Below are 23,736 nucleotides of genomic sequence, written 5' to 3'. Positions count from 1 at the left end.
TCGTAGCAATTGAGTCATGCGTGATTTCGCAACAGAGTTCACAATATAGTTAAAAGATTGGAACTGGCACTATATTAGAAAGTACATTGAGAGAAATACAGCCTATTAAAACTTAAATGTGGATAAGGGATGAATAAGGTGAAATAGGGGTGGTTTTTCCATTGTCATTAATGATCACGTCTGGGGAATAAATCATCGGAAATGTTTTGTGGTGACAAAAAAGGTAGAAAATGATCATATTACACGCATTGCAGTAAAATGAATGAGAAAGTGATGCTTTGATGTTGAAAAAAATGTGTAAAATGAAAAGGGCAGAGTGACTCTGAAAACACCCTCCTCGAAAGGAGAGGACGAACGACACCGGCATGAAGAAAGGGAAAACTAATTGGAAAGAATTCGAGGGACAAAATTTCGCGAAGGACTGCAGTGAAATAAAAGAAGTGTAAAGGAAATCCAAAGTTAAATTATGAGAAACGCGAAGAAAGTTATCGAAAAAAAAGGACTATCAAAGATCAAATATTTATATTGAGATTCTTGGCGTTGTAGGTCTACTTCGTACCACATCCAGAACTGATAACCAGTGTTCATTATTGAAATAGACGCACATTAAATACCAAATATGTATTCGAGAAATATGAAATATATAGGAATCAGCATTTTAATAATAACTCAATTGCCCCTGTCTGGATGATAAAAATACTTATTCCCCAAGAAAGAGCATTTTTGGAGCGTTTCGAGACGATTAAAAGTGGTTACGGTGTCCCTCAAATGCTTATGGCTCAGTGGTAAAAAAAGAAAAGTAAGTTTTCTTGCCTTCTCTAAACCCTTCTTCAGTTCCTTATTCCTCTACTTAGAACCGTTCCCTCTATATATTCCGTTTAAAACAAAAAATGGACACATTCTTTTCTCAGATATTTTAATTATCTGCTCATGCCATGCTAACATCAAATGGCTTTGCAAGACGAAGATGTGGAAGGTTACATGTAATAATAAGTGGTAATGTCACGGTTGGAGCGAGAGGTTATAAAGCGTATACATTTCTCATGATTCATTTTAAAGTTGAATATCTTTTAATTTCCCTATCATTGACAAAAAACAGATCACAATCGGAACTCTCATAGCATGGGTACCAGTCACTTCACTTAATCTTCAACCCCTTCACAGCTCTTAACATCTTTATTGATTTCCTTTGCAGGGAAGACATCCATCATTCATTTCACCCGTTCTTTGATCTTCGTTTGTCTTTTATCCATTCTTCTCCCCAAAAGAATACGAATGCCACCGTGTTCGTAGTTCTCGCTTGCCCCTTGCATACTTTGCCGGTAAAGAAAGGTAGGAGTTTGTTTAGATACTGCATACCAATGTTTACCAGTGAAAATACCAAAATGCTTCCTTTCCATACTGCTTCAATATTAATGAGTGAATAAAGTATAGTATCTTTAAATTGTATTCGATAGGCAGTCAGAACATTCAATTTCAAATTGATGTACGATGAATATATTGTTACAGCTACATAATACCCAGTGAGCCACCGGGAAGGTGTGTTGAAGGGGGTGTTAATTGTTAGAGTGGCAATGTTGCTGGAAACCAAATGCATTTCAGCAATCACATGTACCATCAGGAGAAGAGAAATTTGAGAACCAAAAGCTTCAAATCATTTAATGCGTACCTAATCAACAATGAGTTATATTTTCGATATCAACGTTCAAATCATAACATGCTTAATCATGCATTACGTTCTCAAACCTCATTCTATGACTTCAATTTTTGGCCGAATTTATCAAGCATAACTTTATGGTTCTAAAATTGAATGAGTCTGCGTTTTGATGAATCAGTCATGATATGCAAAACTCGTAAAAGCTTGGAAACTTTAGAGTAGATAATATCAAAAGAAGCAGGTCATAATATTGTGCATATAGTATAGTATGTGTGTATATTATCACGCAAATGTGCACGAAATCCCGCCAAACGGCGAACAAATGCTCATTTATATAGAAACAGATATGAGGAAAAGGGATAGGAACACACATAAAGGACGAGCACAGGAGAGGTGGGGAAGGCGGAATCAAGCAGATCCCGAGTGTAAAAATATTTCCTAGACCGGGACTTGAACTCCGGATCTTTCCACTTGCCGGGCGGAGGCTCTCAACCTCTGGAGCTATCCAGGAAACGTAATTTACACTGAGATCTGCTATGATTTATGCAACCAAGTGTCGCGATTCTTTGGCCAAGAGATGGCGTTAGGGAGCTTTTTCACCCACCTTTGGTGGGTTAAACAGCTCCCTTTATGTGTGTTCCTATCCCTTTTCCTTATATCTGTTTCTATATAAATGAGTGTGTGTGCATATATATATATATATATATATATATATATATATATATATACATTTTTATATACACACACGCACAATAATATAAACTTTGATAAATAAAACAATACCCAGGAAGCGATTGTACTCTTCAAGAGTATTGTATCACCCGTAAACGCTATAATCGATCAATTAAACGTCCACACACTCTCGTGTTTGTTCACCTCTTCTCCCCACCTCTATCGCCCCGCCCGCCCTCCCCATATGCTCCCACATTCACCTTGCATCCACACCAGTGCACGCCAATCGAAAACATTGGAAACAGCGTACGGCGTCAGCACAATCAATCCCTGAGGCTCTCGGGGACTCTTTCGCAATTACATTTTTACTCTTTGTAAAGCAAATGGACCCAACGTGTCGGCGAGCGGTCGGGATCGTTAATTGGCCGCCTACTTCGGGTAGATTTCGGTTTCACTGAGGTGGGCAACGAATCACAACAAGGCGGGCGTCCTGTTTTGATTGCGCTCCCTTTGTTGCAGCTTGATCATCATCGCCTCCCGTTCGCGCGGGCGGCTGAGTAAATTAGGAGAGATTCCAGGGTCGCCGCCGGACGACGGACTAGTAGGAACGATAGCAAAGATGTAGGAAATCAAATGATAACCGTAAAAATAGTTGTGCTTTCATGTTTTAGTCGGTAAAATAAATATAGAAGAAAAGGAAAATTCTGGAATAGGAGAGAACCCTTAAAACTTAGCCCAGACTAGGCACAAGCATGGATTTTGACACGATAATGTTTCTAATACTGATTAAATTGATGGAACTTCACTTTTTTTATTTGACGCAGAGAGAACAATTTTCGCTTTCGGCGTATTATTTTGTGCACATATTTTTATGCACATGGGTGAAGATTAAAATCATACTGGAAATATACCACAAATCCGGCCATACATCATCAGCAATTTAATTGGGAATGCAAGGAATAATGAAGAAATGAATCAAAATATAATCACTTAAAAATTATCTGACCATAATATTCGGGTAAAAATCGACGCCCGAAGTCATGGCGAGTAATTAATTAAATTATTACAATTAATTTTTGTTGGAAAAACGTTTTTTTAATACGAAAACTACATTAAATGCGAAATGCGTACAACAGAGAACAAAACTCTTCTAATGGAGCACATTTGGCAAACATGTACATATAATATTCCAACTGTCTCAGGGGCGAAAACGGTTAATTTATCTCTGGAAGCTAACTTAAAGCATCAATTAAAGCGAGGGGCAATTAACTTTGAAATATGAGTCATCGATTCAAGAAGAGTAATTGAATAGAACATAAAAAAAACGAAAAAGAAGGAAATTATCAGAGGGCCAGAGTTGTGACATTATTTACAGGAAATAAGGCAATGCCTGAAAGACAGGGCAACCAAAAAGGGAATACTCCAACCAGTAAGGAAGAAATTGAATATAACCTCCTCACAAATTTTACAAAAACACCATTTGAGATGAGATCTCGTTTCCTAATCACGATCCACTCCTCAATAAACACAATCGTTCAATCACATCACGGTGGTTCAATCTGGCCACTCGTCTTTACTACCGATTTATCCGATTCAACTGGAGTGAACAGAAAATTTATCCTATTGATGCGTCTCAATTAGGACTACATTAATTGAAAGGAAATGGTTTCCAGCTCAGATTGGTGGGATTGCTTCATTGTGAAAGGAAACACAAAATTAATGCATCTGGTAATTATGTCGCCTGGATGTTGGTCACCCTGTAGCCTAATTCGCTTTTCGCATAATAAACTTTTGTCTCCTGATTATGTACCACCGCGCCGAAACCCGATGCCCATGTACTTACTAGCTATTTGATGACCTCACCTAATGATTTTGCTCAATGACAAAACCTCAGTCCTCCAATGACATGACAACGACTTCATTTTCATTCATTTCAATTTATTCATTTCAACCCATTTATTCAATATCACGATAGTGTTTCACTACACAACCCAAATAGGAATGAGTGATGGATGATGATTCACGTCACCTCGACTACGCATGCGATATTGCCGAGATTTTAAACATATGCGCAGTGGCTACAGTAAGTAATTCCTACTCTCTTCATCCATGGTAGTATTCTGGTTCATATTATTGATTCTTTCTCCATTTAATTGAAAAAATGCCATACCCTCCTCTACTATATCCCTCATTCCATAATATTTCCTCTACTCGACAACTTAATTAACATAAATTTACGTAATTTGATCCCTAAGCCAAATTGTCGTTGTATTTGTATATCAATGTCATTTAAACCATGAAAAACACAGCAATGTGCAGTTAATTCTTGGACTATGAGAACTTTTGAGTACAAAACTAGGAAGTTTACACTACCACACTTTCTAAAAGTGACCTGGATCTGGACCACCCTGTCGCACCTGGTACCTTTTGAAAGGCGGTGCAATCTGCCTCAATTACCACATGTCCACATTTATCCGAATTATTATAATGAGTCAAGATGATCAACATCCATTCTGGAAAGTAGTTTCGGTGAAAATATTCTCACCGTGAGCTCAAGCAGGCCCAAAATAATCGAATGGGGAGAAAGGATATTCACCCACAGCAGGGAATCGATTCAAATGCCTTTGGCATGAATTTCGATAACTCTCTGTGAGTCTGTAACTATACAAGTCCATAGATTAATTACCTTTATTTATCCATTACATTTTGGGAAATATAAATGAATTAAATGATCAAAAAGAGAGCCCAAGGACACGCGGGATCCTGTGTTCCCATTATCGCACGAATCTTATAATTTATCGAGTTTCACCTCTCCGCTCCCACATGGCGAGCCTCCTGCTCGTCGTCCAACTCTCTCTCCCTTTTAATTATCCACGTTATCGTCATTTTCGCATGACAACGGCTCCGTAAATCTCCCCTCCTCCTCCCCTCTTATCCCCATCCCCACACACACGCTCAGGGTTTAACCCTCGACGCGCCCCCTAAACCCTCCACCGCGATCCACTCACTCCCCCTCCGGCGTCCCCCCTCGTATCATCCGGATACAAATACTCACATCTCCCCACATTTTCTTCGCCTCTCCGTCTCCAAAACCCTTTGCGCTTACTCCCTCTTGCCACTATCCGTCTTACTCACCACGACCACCCTCCTCCTCCTCCACCCCTCCCACACACAAGCCCGTCCTTAATCCCCGGACCCTTTACTCGGATTGCTGTTCTTGCCATCCCCCCTGCCTCGACCTTCTCCCCCACAAGTCTCTTCCTTTTGATGACCCAACTCACACGCCCGCCTCCCGCTGCCCGTCCCCCCCACCCAAGAGGCGGCGCTCCTTTCCCTCTCCCGCTCACCCTCTCCCCCTCGCTCCCTTCTGTTCCTTTCTCTCGACCGGCCTAGCATCCTCCTCACAAACCCCCCTCCCTCTCTCTCCCTCTCTCCCTCCCCGTCTTCAATCCTTCCCTCCACACACCCCATCACACCGTCGCTCAGAAATCTTCTCCCAGGAAATACCGGAGGGGAGAAACTTGGAAACTCCCTCTCTCTCTCTCTTATTCCCTCCATCCTCGCGATTCCCTTATTGCACTACATATGACCTCCACCTCTTATAAGCCTCAATTTTCTTCTTCCTTCCTTTTAGCTCGTCATTTGCCATTCTTCGGAAGCGTTCAAATGGCCGAGTCTTAAAAGATGTTAGGGATATCATTCTTTAATTAATGTTCATAAAATACCAACTACTCGATAAACAATAATTACCGTAAGAAGGTTCCTATAGCGCGATAGTTCTTTTATTGAGGTTTTAGCATTCATGGTTGCTTTAATAAAACGACTTACTCTATTATGGAGGCATCAAAGAAGCCCGCACATTGAAAGATGATCCTGAAACGTTTCATTGCCTGCACATTAAGCAAATCCGATGGCAACGTAAGTAATATTACACTTTTGATAATTCAATAATATCAGAAATAATAATTAGATACAAGTGATGAGCTTAAATTGAGATGGAAGAGAAAAAAATACAGTTGATTTAAGAACATTAATTGGAACTTAATATGTTTTTTCACTTTAACGAACGACACCCTAAAAGTTCCGGTGCTATATTTCTGAGTCCACAAACAGCAAAATTTGAACTGCTTGGAGGGAAGAAATTAATCGCAAAGCCGCTAATGTTGACACTAACGCGAAATTTCCACACACATATATATATATATATATATATATATATATATATATATATATACCCTATCTTATTTCTTCTGATAGGCTTAAAGAATGAGCCTCAAGTATCCATAAATTGCGTCCAATCATCATTCGTCGTAAATTGTTAAGTCGCTAGTTATTTGGAAAGAATAGGAGCACAGGTTTACGTCTGTTTTAAGAACGTATCTTAAATGGAAAGGTGGTGACGGGAGAAAAAAGATTAAAAGAGAAAAAAGTTGCAGTGGTTCCCTGGATCACCGCAATTACCGAAAAAAGAGCGACACCTTAGTGATCGCATTCAACTTTGAAAGTTGTCATCTCGCGCGCTCCTCCTCCACCCCTTTCTGAAACCATCCGACGACAATTGTTTCCACATGTTCAACCCCTCCCCCAACCATTCCTCCCTCACCCTAAGCGCGCCCACCCCTTCTCCCTCGCCTGGTCCCCCCCTTCGATCCAGCCTCTCACCCTTCCCACCCTCGCCATATTTAAAAAAAAATCCACCTACAAGCAAACCTTCTCTCATTTCCTCCACCCCCATTCTGCAACCAAATCCCCTTTCCCCGAGTCCTGCCTCTCCACCCCCCGGGAGTCGTCGCATCCCGACTCGCACATTCCCAAAGCTCCCCCATCCCTCCCCGCCACCCTTCCTCCATTTTCCATCGTCTTTCCTCACCTCCCCACACCCACACACACTGCACCGCCCACGTCCACCCGCTCTCCTCCCCACCCCAACCCCCACACACGCTCTTTTTGCCCGCACCCAACCTCCATCACTTTCTCCCACCCCACCACCACCCTTTCTGTTTTCCTTCGCATTTTTTTTCTCCCCCTCTCTCTTTCTCTCCATATTTTCTCACGCAGTCTCCCACCCTCCACACGACCGCAAACCTCGCTTCTTCCCTTTTCTTCTGCCATTCCGGCCCTCCTTATCTTCCCACCACCTCCAAACCACTCCCTTGCGTGAGAGGAAAACTCCATTTGCTGCCACGTCCACCTACTCTCTCCCTCTCTCTCTTTTTCCAGACCCCCTCCCCCCTTCCCTACGGCTAACCCTGCCTCTCCGACCCCGCTCCTTTGCTTGACCCTCCCTCTTCACACGGCACTCGAACTATTCCCTCGTCTCTTTGACACTCATCCCTTCCTCCAACGCTTTCAGCGAATGCATTCGTATCAAAAGCACTGAATATGCTTCATGCGAGAAACTTTATTTCACTGTAGAATTTGCCGTTCGCGAGCTCAATCGTAAAAAGTATTTGCAACAAGACCATGCTGATTCAATAAGGTATGAGCCGCAGAAGATTTGCTTCCGTGTGGAGTTGGCGGGCAGGTGTGAAGTGATGAATATTTGAAACATATTGAGGAGTAGATTATAACCTTCTATTCAAACATTTCTAAGTGGTTCTACTCTTAGCTCTTCCGAGAAAACGAACACATTAAGTCTCATTGGCCTACACATTTTTCGTTTTCAAACTTGCTCGCCCACTCTCTACTCTGCAGAGTCAGTTAACCGTGCATCCATCCCTATGTAGTCCTCTCGTCCCGACTTAATGCATGTAGTCTATTTCCTATCATTAGATTCCCTCCATTTTTACATTTGAAATCCTAGCTGCTGCTGTGGCGTCCATTCCCTATCGACCGTTATCTGGTATTTCATTTGGGTAAAATAACATATTTTCGAACTCTTAGCTATATTATGGGATGCTGTGATACAACTACATAGTAAAGATAACGATTTAATAATAATTATATCTGCTGTTTATGAGCATTGGGTGAATTTAATACAAATGCTAAGAGACAGTTACCATTTATCGCTTTGAATCAGACTAATCCTTTCAAGGGAAAGCAAGGAACATACTAATGGAAATATCTATTGACGAAAAACACATATGCCGATTGACTTAAGTGAAAGAAGTCAGTTCTTTACAGTAACAATTAATAGTTAATCCAGATTAAGAGTAGCATGCCAGCTTTCCTCTCCTCTTTTAACCAAATACGCTAGATTAATCTTATGCATCATGATGATTGTTAGAAAACCTCTCTTTTTTATATTTCTCTAGAACATGGTTCCTCATTTTTTATTAATTTTTTAGTTTTAAGTAATGCTTCTTGCCCAACCAATTGCTAAAATGATTTTTTAATTTGACTCTAAATTCGTACGGAGATCACCAGCTACAGAATAAGGGAAAAATCAAATATTAAGATAATTACCGAAAAAAATTGCTCATGATAAAAAAGAAAATGATAACTAAAAGGATAACATGCATTTATGCATATTTACTTTTGAATAAAAGTGATATTTGTGGCTTGTATCGAGTATTTTGACGAATAATTAATTAAATTGACAAAGTCAGCGACAACGAGAAATAAGACAATTAGAAATTGGGTGTTTCCGCAATTAAATCAAAATACAATGGTGACCGCATGCAATGTTGATATTAAACCCATGGCAATACTTGTATAAGATGAAATATAAGCTTTAATGGAAATTTTGAGTCACTAATTTGCAACCACATCATTTTAAAACCTCCAAGCACTTGACGGAACTAAAACTAACGATAACTAATAACAGAGATGACGTCAACAGTAGTCTTCGCCAAAATGCATCAAAATAATGAAAAACAACAAATGCTCAATTGAAACCTCAATTGTACCGAATAAGTCAAACTTCCCTCCCTCTCGATCTCCTTCCATTCTTTCTACTTCACCTCAATTCTGATGAAATTGTCTCCCCACGTTTGAAGTATCGTAAATAGAAAAACAATGTACTCAATTTAAAAAGTTTACGAATTCGGTCTTAATGACAGCGGAAGTCACTATAAACATACCCATATTTACATTCTATAGTATCAAACAACACTCATGAATTCACATTTGCTAATTGTGAATACTCACAGGTCCCCGTGCCCCTCCGACAGACAAATAGAAATGTCACACGAATTTTAAATGAATAAGGCATGCCGAAGCAAAAGTAAGAGGAAGATGAATTCCATTCACAACTTTTCGAACTCGAGAGTGATAACATTTCAACCTCCTCTTATTTGACCTAACTGTTTCAAGGCGCTATTGAAACACAAGAAAAGGGGCGAAAATGTATGTCAAAAGAGCATCAAAATGAGGGAAGGGAAATAGCTGGAAATCCGGAGACAAAGAAAAATATTTGACTGAGAAAAAGATCGATTAAAAAAAATAACGTCATGTGTCTTCCCATTCCACCCCCTCCCAATCTCCCCTAGACGCCCCTTCCTTCTCTCCTGCTCAATCTTCCTCGGAGGAGGAAGAAACGCAATGAAAGTGGCGAGAAAGGGAGAGACCAAGTTGGGGCGATGGAGGAGTGAATAGCAAGGGGTTGGGAGAAGGGTGAGGTGAAGGAGAGTAGGTATCCGAGAGGGCGGGGGGGTGGTGAGTGAGTGACTGAGTGGAGGAGGGAGAGGCACGAGGTGAGGCCGGGGGAGGATGTGGGGGGAGGGGGGATGGGACATCCACATACACACACAAACACACTCTCTCGCTCGCAGAGTGGGAACAGTGTGACAGAGAGGGATGCCGGGGAGGAGGGGAGGGGGGGGCGGAGGCAAGGGGAGGGAGCCACATGGCCCTGAAGGCGGCACTAGCAGACACACACACACACACACAGACACTCACTCTTACACACTCTCTCTCAGACTCACGCAGGGCTCGCGCCCCCCCGCCCCCAATCCCTCTCCACCACCTTCCGCCGGGTCTTCTACTACGATCCTCCACCCCCTCCCACCCTACAACACACACCCATCCCCCATGGCACCGTCATCCAACGGATTAAACCCTCCAGCACCACCAGCTAGCTAGTAGCAGCATCCACTCTGCTCCGCTCCGGAGGGATGGGGAAGATGGAACTCCCCGTGAATTCCCTCCACAGCCGCCGTCGCCTCCTTCCCCACTACACCCCTGAGACCGCCTGCTCACCCAGCCTCCTCCCACCCACCCCTGCCTTCCATCCCGACCCCATCTCCCTCCCTCTCCCCCTCGGCCCCCGGGCCGCCCTTCCCTGGGCGTCCTTCACCCCTTCCTCCCTCTCGCCACATCCCCTTCCCGTGCACTTTCTTGTCCCGCCTCCTCCTTGCACGCCCTCTCTCTCAATCCCCCCCTCCCCCACCCGGCACTTTCTTAGAGGGCCCATTCCATCCTCTCGCTTCCCTGCATCCTCCCTCCCTCTCTCTCTCTTTCTCCATCTCTCCCTCAGCACCCCTTCGCATCTATCTGCCACGACACCCCCGGCCCCCCACTCGCTCGCCCCCATGCACCGCCTCCCACACTCTCCCAGCCTCTCGTTCCCTTCCGTCCTCTCTTCCAATCCCTCTTCCCATAATTCCGTTCCCTAACACTCCCTCTCACTCTCTCCACGACTCCCAGCTTCTCTATCCCCATCATCTCTCTCTCTCTCTCTCCCTCCCTCCTGAATTATGTCATGTTGCACATAACCCCGCGCACAGACTCACAGCGCCGCTCAATTGCTTAGCCTTACTGAATCGAATTAACAGTGGTACTGTTTATTCTGGCATTTCATAGTGAGAGACCGACATATCATTCGTTGTAAGCAAAACTATTTTTATTCAGTAATTACTTGTTAAACAGGAAAATATATATATATATATATATATATATATATATATATATATATATATATATATATATATATATATATATATTTATATCGAGATTCAATACAGTTTCATAATATCTACGGCTATTACATATTTCTACTACATTTTATTATTACGTCATGGCAGTGAAGATTTGAAGCTTTCCTTCCATATTTACTCTGTTGATTATTATTTGCTTCGCATGCAATCCTTGCGTTGCTTCCTCTCCTTATAACCGTTCAATATAATACCTCACGCTTTCTCAATCTTTTCAAAGTGCACGTTACTGTTACTTTAGCTAATTTATGATAATTGCCTGTTTGCTCGAACTAATCAGCATTACCTTCGTGAATGAGCTGCTGAGCATTTGAAATCGTTTTCCGTCACAGCGCCGAAATCAAAAAATATTCTTATTTTCTTGCTCGAAAATTTATTATTATGGATTCCATTCCCTTTTTTTTCTTCCTGCTAACTTCATTTGCTCATAACTCGTTGTTTATCCGTCCTACGCTTGCCTTGCACATATTATACCGTTATAAAAGGCATGGTCAAGAGATAATAAGCTTATTATTGCTCTATCGTTTCCTAGCGCACAGTTAGGCTTAAATGCCTATTGACTCCTCGTGCTAGTGCCACTCTTTGTTCAATTACCTCCCCCCTTCCCATTAAAAAAATACAAATGTTTTACTTTTATTCGAACGTAATTTTCTCGTTAAATTAAACGTGCCGTGGGAGCTGGCGATTGTGACTCCATCGCATGGAAGGAAGTATTACTTTTGTTCGTTCTCTGCCTCCTTTCGCCGTCGCTTCTCCACTCTCATTCCCTGCCTCTTTCCGCCTCCATATTTTTTCTCCCCCCCTCTCCCGCGTGCCCTACCCCTCCCTCACATCCCATGGGCACTCCCTAGAAGCCATTTCGTTCCTCCTCACTCCCCCACCCTCCCGCAGCACTTTCTTACAGGGTCTCTTCCATTTTCCCCCCATCCACCCCCACCTCCCACGAACCCCACCCCCCATCCCGACCCTCCTTCCCCCCCAACCCCTCTCATGCCCCCCCGCTTTCTTGCCCGCAACCCATTCCTCCCGCTGCTTTTTTCGTGAAGACGCTACATGGGGACGACGCGGTCAGGAGGGAGGGAGGGGCTCGGGAGATGAGTGTGAAGGGGGAAGAGTTGGAAAGGGAGGGAGGTGAAGGAAGAGAGAGAGGGGGATGGGAGGAGAGGAATGGATGTGGGAGGGCGGGAGGAGGGTGATGGTCGGGTGGTCGAAGGGAGGCGGAAGGCTGCGGAGAACTGGTGGAAGGGTGTGTGGGGGGTGAGGGGAGGCGCACGGAGGGGTGGAGTGGGAATGCGGGTGGGGAATGGTCGTGAGAAAGAACTCGGGAATGAAGAAGAGACAGAGAGAGCGGGGGGGGGAAATAGTTGGGGGAGGGGCCGTGCGAGTAAGAGGGGAGTGCGGCGATAAGAAACCCGGCGAATGTGGGAGAAAAGACGATAAAAAAACCGCGTTCGGGAAGTGAAGAAGGAATGGAATGAGGGGGTAGCGATAAAAGGGTGTACGAGGAGGGGTGGAGGAGAATTAGGGGAGAAAGAGAGAGAGAGAGGGAAAGAAAAGGATATCAACCATCGAGAGGGGGTCGGTGGAGTGGGATGGAAGAGGAGGCGACTGTGGAGGTGAGAAGCTGGGGAGGGAGGGTGGGAATCGGGCCGCGGGAAAGTGTGGCCGGGGGGAGGGGGGGCGTCGCAAGCCACGACGGCGTGGGGAGGATTTTGAGACCGACGGGGTGGTGGTAGTCAAAGCAAGCTACTAAAATATCAGGGGGGTAGTGAGGAGTGAGTGGGTGGATGGGAGAAGTATTCGGCACGCTAAGTTGTTGAATAATGTATTACCTCCCTCCTTTCAAGGAAAAGGGGCCGATACGTTTCTCATTAAGCCTGTTTTGACAACAGGTATGGAACACTTCTTCTAAGGCTGTCATTATATTAAACATGGGGTAACAGTATGGGATGGAATGAATCCGAATATATATATATATATATATATATATATATATATATATATATATATATATATATATATATATATATATATATATAATACACTTAATCTTCAGCCCGCATAATGCTAGTTATATTGCAGCCTGATTCAGATGCGCAGTTACGATATCAAGATATAAATTTTATGGCATCAACATCGTTATAATAACGTTGGGAAATAAATATAGTATTGTGCGCAGAAATCAAAAATAAAAGAAAGAAAGAGCCAATAAACTCATCCATACAAAAGATATCTAAAAGATTTAATAAAATACATCGGAAATTTAGATATGTATACAAATGAATAATGTTAAATATCTATACCAGTACAGGAGTGCTGAGACCGTAATATAAGTTCTACACATTTATTTTAATCAATGAAATGGTAAAAAATGATTGACCAGCATGTGTTTATAGATAAAAAACGTCTGCTTATTTTCCCTAAACTATTTTGCATGCAACGATGAAAGGTTCATGTCTATGTTTATTTTCTGGCTGTTGATGTATCATTACCCAACCCCTTTTATTACACAACATAAAAGTAAATATAAAAGAGATAATTTCGATAGGAAATCCAATGGGATCAATACATTCTGAGTATTGAGGAATATTCAAGTAAATAATTGTTTACGTACTAAACTAATTCTGTTCCAAACCATTGAGGCAGATGTACTAAATCGTAGTTAGTCTAACACTTCTTATGAAGCAATTGTGTAAATTTAACTTCGAATAGACTCTTTCAGATGCGTCAAGATCCTTCATGTTCTAGCTGGTTCGAACATTTTTCAACAAAATCGCACCCAAAATCGTTGACTCTGCTCCGTATTGAACTCAAATTTAACCGATTGGACGCATTAATTACGATGTCAAGTGAGGAAAACCACGAGAGTAAATAACGTCTGGCTTTGTAAAAATAAGTATCGCACGAATCGCTTCCCAGTGGGTAAATCTTCCCACCACATCCCCAATGACATGGAGTGCCGGAGAGGAGGGTTGCATCGGGAATTTCGCACTTCATTCCTTTGTCTTATTTCTGCAATGCGGATTCGGTAAGACCATCAGCCCACGTTTTGAGCTAGCAAGCATAGTTTTCTTTGTACGAGAGGGTAGGGGGGAATGCAGGGGAAGGCATGACTATGGGGAAAGGGGAGGGAAGTTGGTAGAGAAGACTGAACGGGGATAGGTGGGGGGGTGGGGGAAGGTTGGGTGTGAAGGGATCGGTCCTTTGCTTCGGGGGCAGGGGACGAGGGACTTTGCCAGAATTAATCTGAGCATTGGGAGGTGTGAGGGACGTGAGAAGGAAGCGGGGGATCAAAGGGGCCGCGAGGATTTAAGTCCGCTGCTTTGAAAAGAGGTCCGCGGGGGTATGGGAGTGTGCGAAAATGGGGGGTGGGGGAGGAACTAGTGTTTGAAGGGCGAGAAGGATAGAGGGGGCAGTATGGAGCAAAGGGGGGGGGACGCGGAGGAAGGAGAGGGATTACATTCAGTGCACCCTCTTAAATGCAAGGGAGGGGTTAGGGGATTGCCCGGCCCGAATATATTACGGCGCCTGGATTTGAACCAAAGTATGCCGGCTTTAATGAGAGTAATTTGACGAATACAAAATGGGGAGTTAAGGGCGGTTGCGGGGAAAAGGTGATGGGAGAAGGGTTGGTCAGAAATAGGCCATGCAGGGGGTTAAGGGGTTTCAGGGGATAGAAAAATAAACATAAATAAGTTTCCCGGCCGGGATTGTAAATACTTAATTGTCATGCGTTCGCGGTCCTGATTATTAATTTTACCTGACAAATATATGTCTGATAAAAGTGTTGGCGTTGACTGGAGTAATTTCTTCACAATGGAGCCAACATGCAAATGCTTGATAAAAACGATTGTGTGTATTATATTTTCTTCATGGCCCCTAGCTAATTCCATTGTTTTCCCGGGCACACGTTAGACATTGACAATGCATTATTAATTGTAAAGTCAAATACATACTTCTTCAATCTTTATTGCGGCACTGGAATTAAAAATTATGTATTTTACACAAGTCTCCTTCATCGCATATTCTTTGCTCTTTATATTCGATAGGATATTGAGACAACGAATTGAATTCTTTTTCCTCTTATCGTGAAGTACTTATTTCAGTATCAAATGGATTATAATATATTATTCAAAGATGATTCTCTTTAGGGAATTAAAAATGAGGATTGAGATACATGTTACTGTATTTATATGTATATGGTCTGATCTTTGTGAAAAGTGGAAAATACGTGTCTTTGAATCACACTATCATGGCTGATATATATATATATATATATATATATATATATATATATATATATATATATATATATATATATATATATAGCGGAAACGTGGTCCTTGAAGCAGGAGGATAGACGTAGACTGGAGGCTTTTGAATTGTGGGTGTGGAGAAGAATGGAGAAGGTAAAATGGACAGAGAAGAAAACAAATGAGGAAGTACTTGGTATGGTGGGCGAAGAGAGGGGTTTGTTGGGATAAATCCTGTGGAGGCAGGAAAAGTGGATGAAGGGGGTATTGACCGGCAGTGGGATGTTGAAGACTGTAATAGAGGGGAGAATGTTAGGCAAACGAGGAAAGGGAAGGAACAGGATAGGCATTCCCCTCTCTTCGTCCACCACACCAAGTACCTCCTCATTTGTTTTCATCTCTGTCCATTTCACCTTCTCCACACCCACATTTAAAAAGCCTCCAGTCTACATCTATCCTCCTGCTTCAATTACCACGTTTCCGCGCAGTACATAGCTCCATATCGAAGTTTTTACGAGTCTTTACGTAACATCCTTACTCAACGTCCCTGTAATCAACTCCCCTCCTTGTGAAAGCCTCTTTGCCTAGCGCAATTCTTCTCCTTACGTCCCTACTACTTTGACCGTGTTGGTCCAAAACACTTCCGAGATACGTAAACTGTTCTACCTCCTCTAGTTTTTGCCCTCCTATTTTAATGTTTAACTTAGCCTTTTTCTTTCTAGAAAATCGCGAAACATTTGTTTTATTAACATTGATTCTCATCCCATACCGGTCGCCCTGAATTTCCAATACACTCAGCAATGCTTGAAAACCTTTGGCTGGCTGACAAACTAGAGCTTGGTCATCAGCAAACCTATTCTGCAGTGCTTCCCATGCCTCTTTAACCATTTCCTCTGCATACAGGTTGAACAGCAACGGTGCTAATGGGCTAGTGCTAACCCTGCCTTACACCTCTTCCTAGCACTTCACATCCGGACTCCCCGTTCCCCAGCCGCACCTGAGCAGTCTGACTCATATACAGGTTGCGGATTAGCCTCCTTTCCTTCCAATCTATTCATATTTTCTGCAATACACTCATTAGTTTTTCCCAACTCACTCTATCAAACGCTTTTTCGAAATCTATGAAACAGGCAAATACATCCTGGTTGTGTTCTATATTCCTCTCGATTAATAATCTCGTTACTGCAATGACATCACGCGTACCTCTCCCCTTCCTAAACCCAAACTGATCATCCCCTAAGTAATCATTTGCCCTACTCTCTATCCTAATGTTTATGATCCTGAGAACAACTTTAGCTACGTGGGATATCAAACTTATTGTCCCGTAGTGCTCAAATGCTGTAGCCTTTACCTTTTTCGGAATAGGAACTAAAACCGATACTTCCCGATAAAGACTTAACCTTGCTGTACAACGCACCGATTCCACCCTTCCTCTGCAGACTTTCCATATCCTCGCACTGCGTCTTCCACCATGCTTCTTTTGCTTTACTTGTTGCCCGCCTCACTTTAATGTTTTATTCCTTGTACTTCATTTTGCCTAACTCTGTATTTACATTCTTCCATTTTCTCCGCTCATCCATCTTGGTAATCATCTCATCCGTGATCCATGGTTTCCTAGTCCTTTTAGCGTTAAGGGTCAATAGTGTCTTTTGCGGCTTTAGACAACTCTTTCTCGATAATTTCCCATTTTTCTTCGATAGTACTTAGCTCTTTACCCTCCTCCATGATATCCTCTACCGCCTGTTTGTATTTCTTCCTTTTCAAACCATTTAATGCTTCTACATTCCATTTTCTAACTCGCCGCCACTGCCTTATCTTTTTGAAACGGAGGCTACATTTCATAACAACTAAAATGTGGTCAGAGTCTGCATCCGCTCCGGGAAGCTGTGCGAATTTATCACACTGTTTCTAAACCGGTGTCTAACCAGGATATAAAATATCTGATACCTTTCTGAGTCACCTGGCATTTTTCATGAATACCTGCGTGTTTTTTGGTGTCTAAACCAAGTGTTGGTGATGACTAACCCCTGTCTCCTGCAGAACTCATCTGCTTTTTCCCCGCGGTCATTCCTCGTGCCTAAACCGTAGTCCCCGACCTCATAGAGGTCGGGGACTACGGTAGGCCTCTCAGAGCGGCGTACTATTCAAGTGCCCGGGTTCGAATCCCGGGCGAGCCATCCTGGGAACCTGCAGCTACATCCAAGCTGTGTGATTTTTCGGGTACCAGATCTTCTTTTCGGGAAACCATAACCGGCACTGGGAAAGGAGCTGGCCCCCCTACGTTGGTGTGAATTTCACACGCGGTCGGGCTTAGTACAAGGTGAACTCTACCATCACCTACCATTCAGACCTTCGGGTTGATTACTGCGTTAATGGTTTTATATATTGTATGGGATGGACGGACGGATGCATTAAGGCTGCGGATGAATGTTATGTTGGTTAAGATGTTGGTTGGAATACATAATATGACAATTTGTCAAAATCTAAGGAAACTTCGGAATGATTCCGCGACAGTAAGTTTTAACAGAGTCATACGTAAATACGCGTTACGATGCAACAATTTCCAAGTGTAAAAATCATTCAACATTACCGGGATTCCGGATTGCAAGAGGACGTCTTGTTAGCTTAACTGGCTAAAGCACTCGGCCGGACATCCCGGTTAGGGCGGATTAATTTTACACTTCAAAATTGTTGGGTAAAAATGTTCAAATAGCAAAAAACTATGCTTGAAAAAAGTTAAGAATTTTTATCCGACCCGTAACTATCGGACTTGACCGGTCACTATCGACCATCCCAAATGTTGTGGGATTGGCATTTCGTCCATACCATTTTCATCCAAGCTAATTACCGCTCATGGCAAACGAACCTTATGCGAGAAAATTTCAAGGAACGTAAGTCACGATTGCTACTGGATCTTTTTCGGATCTCGAGGTGGATAGTTGCGTCACCACCAGTCCCCTTCCCTGGGAAGTAGTAAGCACTAGATCGACTGAACTAGGAAGAGCAGTGAGAGAGAGAGAGCCTTTCTTTTAAACGAAACCCAACTTCATAGGTGTGCACGTAGGCAGGTATGTATGCAGCCGCGGGTATGTTTACGCTCCGGCACTCGCTTCCAGATAAAGCGCGGAGAGGGAGAGAGAGGGGAGCGAACAGCCAGCCATCGAGGCAGCCAAGCCGCCGCCTTAGCCGTGCGATGTGTGTATTTCACGCCGGAGAAAATAGGAACGCCGAGCTGGGGAGCGAAGAGGCGGGGGGTGAGAGGAGATATTCCTCCTTAGAAGGCCCACGCATTTACTCCTTGAGGCGAAGGGGTGATAAAAGGCACACGGGGGCCGGGGAGGGGGCGAAAGGGTATACGGTGGGGCAGGGCCGGCGGGTGGCGGAGGGGAAGGGCAGTGGGTGGCGGCGTTTCGTGTATACGAAGGAGGGACAATAAAAAAGGGCGAGGCGGACGGGGGAGGAGAGGCGGAGGGTGAGAGCGTGATAGCGGTGGAATAAAAAAAGGGGGCGTTGAGGATTCGGGGGAGGAGGAGGTTAAGGGGAGTTGGGACTGAAAGTATAAGAGGGTTGCATGAGGAGCTTGGTGCGGGGGGGAGGGGGAAGGCGGAGGGCGGGAGGGGATGGAGGCGGAAATGCGTTATGAAAAGGGGAGAGGGCAGTAAAGAGGGAATGGGGGAAGGTGGTGTTGGGTGTGGGGTGGAAGAGGAGTGGGCGGGTATTTCCAGGCATGGTGGAGGAACATAGGGCTCGAAGAAAGCTGAAAACGAGGGGATTTAAAAAAAAGGAGGGGAAATACGTGAGGATACTGTGGACCCGAGTAAAAATGTGGAGGAATACGGAGAAGAGTAAAAATGAAAATGGTGAGAAATAATATTAGTGACTTTCAATTTTTTTAGGAGGGAATAACCCTTTCTAGTACATAATTTTATTCGCATCTTAGTAATAAGAGGGTTGAAAATTTTCTCTGCTGCTAAATAGACACACCAATATACTTTGCATTTACTCCCAGGTAAAATATAATTGAGCTCGAATCATACGGACGATTTCGATACTTCCGTGTTCAGTCCCGAAAATGATATCAACAGGTTAATTTAGGCAGAAATAATCCTTTACAATTATTTTTCTAGCGTATTTTTTTAATTCAACAAATTCAAGCTTCCGCGTTTATTTGTTCAAACCATTGGTCCAAGAATATTTATTGCGGTAGGAAGTCCTGTCCGGCTAGAATTTTGAAACATACATGGTTTTCCATCAAAATTGCAAGTCTATGCTAGAAAAAATAGAACAAAATAGTACTCAAGAGTATTAATTTGGAGGTAGGTAGGGTATAAACATTAATAAAGTGAATCGTATTGGTTTAAAAATAATTTTTTGGAGCATCATGCACGGAGACCATATTTAAGGTCTCAGTGTTGCTAAAATGTTTCCAAAAATACTTAGTTACAGGCATCACTACGTGTTTAGGGAAAGTAAAACGCTGTATCATCAATTGAAACATGGCAAGCAAAACAATGCATGCATATATGTGTAAGCTTGTTACGGAATATCGTACGTCTCGTCATTGATGAATGATATTTTTTGCAAGAGGAATAAGCGAGGCGATACATTTTAAACCTCCGTGTGTTACACTATGCAAGACTCACTGGCAAGAGTAAGCCTTTCTTCAATCGCCCACTCGCTTTTGTTTCCAAAAACTAAGTTATCCAGTCAGAATCTCGTCAGGCTGGAGTTTGGCAAACAACGGAGCATAGCCAAACCCGGAATCCGGATTATTATAGAAATATAGAGGAAAGACATCTCTTTGAAATTGGAGCCCTAAACCTAGAATGAGAAGGTGTTCTATAAAAGGCGCAGTATTTGAGCCAAAATGGACTCTTCAAACAAGGACACCGTCAGCTTCCGATTAAAACGCAAGTCTGAACCGCAATAGTTCCTTTTCTGGGATGCGCCACGGCTATCTCCGGCCACTTGGGTGAGCAGCGTTAGGAAGGAAGACATCAACTGTTGCTGTTTCTGGGATTCCACTGCACACGGCCAGTTTTCTCGAAATCGAATCACACAGTACGTTCTCTTATCATACGTTTCGTCTAACGCCACCCCGCCTGCTAACGTCTACGTGTATATTGTTAAGTGTTGTCATAAGTACCAAATTCGGATATTACTCTACGACAGCAAGCACAGTTTCTTCGGAGAGAGAAACTAGGTCAAAAATATCAAATCATATTAATACCTGGACTCCAATTGGTGCATCTCATTCAGCCAAGCAAACTATAATTTTAATCAGCATGCAATGTTCTTTTAAAATGTGCCCTCCACGTACTTTACTAAATATACAAGACTCACAATTCAATATTATTTCATGAAAAAATTTCAGATCATGAACCTGTTAACATATAATGAAAACGGGGCCTAGAACTGCATTAATACGCCAATTAATTACGTCTGGGGTGAAGAACTTCCGTTCCTCCCAGGTTTTGCTCACAATTTTTACACCGTCAAACATTCAAGAGTATAAATTTCACAACAGAGCAAAAGGTTACATAAATGTTGAAATTTTAAAGCGTTTACCTATTTTAATTTAAAAAATCAACAAATATTTCGTGGCATGAAGTATTACCATTAATTTGCAGCCAAACGTATTTGCTTTGGACTATTAACAAAACTGAAGAATTATACGGCAGAACTAAGATTTGGGAACATATTTTTGCAGAGAATTCGTTATGGAATTAAGTAAAACTTCCTAACACCTGTTCTAACCCCCTAAATACTTTCTCCAATTCCTTTCTATTATCATTTACACTTCATTTTATATACCCCTTGGTGATTTACAGGGTATTCTTAGGAATGCAATGAGGATGTAGAGCAAACAGCAATTTCACAGTGCAATAGGTAAAAACAAGATATCTTGAGTTAACATGAAACGAAGAAAAAGAGTGAGGTAAATATACTAAAATTTAATTCTTGTTTTTTGAAAATATTATATTTTACCAATACCATTCAATCTGAACAAAAATGCAATCTAGTGGTCGCCTTGAAGAATTCTTAATAATACCTTTTTCTTCTAACCTATAATATTCCTTGCGAGCTGGCATAGGGGAGTGTTATTGTCACGGAGAAATTTTAATCATAACGCAAGGGACTTAGAACAAAAAAGAATTGAACTTTGCATAAACAGGGGGGGTATCTTTTGTATAGCTAGCAGTCAAATACTGGTAAATGATAGTGAACAAAGACGAGGGATGTTTATCAAGTGAGGTGAGATGTAAGGTTTGTATTCTGAAGAGTAGAAGAGGACGAGAACGAATTCTAGAACAGCATAATGGAAGGAAAATGCCGAAAGAAAGGGTAAAAAAGAAAGACCAAATGATGAAATCTTTCGGAGAGATGATTCTTGCTGTAATACGAGGGTCATCCGGAAAGTAGTACCCGTTCGTGAAATAAAGACACAAAAGTAAATATTAACAAACATAAAAAATTTTATTTGAAAGAGGATACTTTAAACTACTTCTCAACATAATCTCCAAGCAAATTAAGGCATTTGTCATAACGTGTGACAAGTTTCTGTATTCCTGCTGCATAGTCCTTCGCCGCCAGCTCATTGAGATACGCGAGGGACCCATCTTGCACAAATTTTTGCATAATGTAGATGGTGTTTAACAATTTCATGAACAATTGTTCGAGAAACATTGGGAAAATGCTCACAGATGTCATCAATTGTGACGCGTCGATCGTTCCTCACGAATTCGTCAACTGAGCTCACCAGTTGGTCTGTAATGACAGACGGTCTCTCCGAACGCTCATCGTCGTGTGTGTTCCCCCTCCCCATGTTGAAGTTGCGACACCACCGCCGAACAGACGACTCGTCCATTACATTGTCTCCATACACCTCCTTTAATTGGCGATGAATATCACATGGGCGAACGTTTCTTGCATTGAGGAATTTAATCACTGCCCTCACTTCACAACTGGCGGCGTTCTCAATTTTTTTAAACATTGTAAACAATCACAGAAACAACACAGGCAATGCTAGCGTCACGCAACTTGGCTCAGAGAAGGCAGACAAGCCACTGAAGCTATCTGACCTCGTCCAGCGGCTACTCGCGTCGTCAGCACTTCATGCGGCACGAACGGGTACTACTTTCCGGATGACCCTCGTAGCTACACGCGGGATGAAATATGTAATGGCAGCTGTTGCGATGGATGTGAGGGGAGGAGAGGAATTAAGTAACGCGGCGCAAACTAAAATGAGCAGACGCCGAACTGTTAGCATTATCCAGCAGTAACGAAGGTTGTTCCTCAGCAAAGGCGGGACTGATGACGACTAGGGGATGCAGGAGAAGGAGGCGTGCGGAAAGAAGAGAAGAAGATTAGAGGAGAGGGGGAGAGTGAGTGATGAATGGAGGAGTGAGCGGTAGGACGGAGAACTGTGAAGAAGCCGAAATAAGAGAGAAAATTGCTCAGCGGAGAATAGTGAAGGGATAGGCCGGGGATCTGGGAAGAGGGGGGAGGGACCTAGGGACCTAGATAAGGGCGTTCCCTTTCTTTATGGGATATATCTCTTTCTATTGAATGAAGACAACCAACATTACAGTTCTTAATAACCGAGTTGGACGGTTAGTTAGACCGAGACAAAACCAAAACTACACAATGCAACGGCACAGGCGTATGAAGCTACCTGTACATCTCATAACAATATGAAATTTACAACATGGCTACATTCATATACATGAGTGCGTTTCATTTACATTTGCGGAAAAGTAAAATATTTTATTCGCATAACCTGCATTATCACCACCGGGAAAATAGTTTGTCCAGATATTGAAATGTTATCGAGTACAGTATGAATTTCCATGCACGAGTCGGCGTGTAGAAGGGTTTGTCCTCAATATAAATACACACAACGGGGCAATCAAGCAAACAGCAAGTCATGTTAATAGTCCGAAGTGTAAATGTAAACATTTATGTTTTCATATAATCAGGGTTTTATACTGTTGATCACGGTCAAAAACGTAAATTTGGAGAAACCAGTGCGCATTTTCAAATCGAAGCCTTTCCAGCTGTGGCTATACAAATCCATTGAAACACTATATTACAAAAATTATTCCTAATGCAAAAGTAAATCTATGCAACAATTCCCACATTGACCGGGATGGTTCCGTTATAAGTTACTGCTGCGGTATCTCCTGCAGTTTCTCGGAACGTAAATCTGCTTTAACAGAGACAAAAATTTAACTTTAACCATGTTAATTGTAGAATTTGGAAAATACTTTCAAGTACGTAA

At 42.6% G+C, this 23,736-nt stretch overlaps 1 protein-coding gene across 1 annotated transcript in view; it reads right to left on the bottom strand.

Moving 5' to 3' along the window:
- The window catches only part of LOC139693482 (uncharacterized), a 575,772-nt gene that overhangs the window by 153,603 nt on the left and 398,433 nt on the right, over window positions 1-23,736 (bottom strand). The gene's annotated exons all lie outside the window — the stretch shown is intronic.

The sequence above is a fragment of the Hetaerina americana genome, unplaced genomic scaffold, assembly GCF_022747635.1.
Source record: "Hetaerina americana unplaced genomic scaffold, ioHetAmer1.1.p SCAF_5, whole genome shotgun sequence".
In the NCBI taxonomy this organism is placed as follows: Eukaryota; Metazoa; Arthropoda; class Insecta; order Odonata; family Calopterygidae; genus Hetaerina; species Hetaerina americana.
The sequence above is the reverse complement of the archived record's forward strand: the minus strand, read 5'-3'. Positions and strand labels throughout refer to the sequence as shown.